Here is an 875-nt window from a genome sequence, read left to right as displayed (position 1 = left end):
GTCCAGCTCCTTCTGCTCCCACAGGCCAGCGGCCGGGCGACCCATGGCTCTGCCGGCGACGTCCCCCGTGAGTCAGAGAGGAGCCTGGCACCACCACGCTCACGGGCGGCTGAAGTTTCTCTTGAGACACTTCCCTGTATGGATTCCCTTTCGCAATGCAGCCCATCTGCTCGGCCTTTGGATCCCGTCGGGAGGGCCGGCGGTGCGGACAGCCACGCCGTTGCCCGCCTGGCGCAGAAGCGCCTTCGGGACAAGGGCAGCGACGCAGCAAAGTCCTCCGGGACTTGGCTCCGCGCTTGGATTTCCACCAACACCCAGGCGGGAGATAAAGTCGCATTTTCCAAAGGTGCCACCGGCCCGGCAAACACCAGTGACCACCAGCACCCCTCCTCTAGGGCAGGATGGTCCCTCCTGCCTCCAACAGGTCTCCTGGCAGGACAAAACCCCAGGTCCAGCGTGACAGGCTCTCGGCCGGAGACCCGATCCCAGCTGGACTTTACCCACCAGGCGATGGCCGGGGAAAGCCTCCACGGGACGAGGTGGGAAGCAGGGGCTGGGGCAGGGCTGAGAGGAGCGCGGCCCTGGCTGGAGCGCTGCCAGCGGCGTGAAAGGCAGTGAGGTTTATCAAACACAATATCCCCCACCACCATCACCACCACCACCAACAACAACCCCCCCCCGGAATATAAAGGGAGTGAAACAGAAGCTGTGCGGGAGATAAGGCGGCAGCACATATGGAATTACTGCAGTGACCTTGAGCGGGAGGCTGCCAGGTGGGAGAAGGACACACGGGCGCGGGGACAGGTCCCCATCGCCCCGCGGCCCGGCGCAGGGCACTGCGGAGGCGAAGCGGCGGCGGCGGCGGCGGCGGGGGG

The sequence above is a fragment of the Charadrius vociferus genome, unplaced genomic scaffold, assembly GCF_000708025.1.
Source record: "Charadrius vociferus isolate BGI_N301 unplaced genomic scaffold, ASM70802v2 scaffold260, whole genome shotgun sequence".
Lineage (NCBI taxonomy): Eukaryota > Metazoa > Chordata > Aves > Charadriiformes > Charadriidae > Charadrius > Charadrius vociferus.
This window is presented reverse-complemented; position numbering follows the sequence as displayed.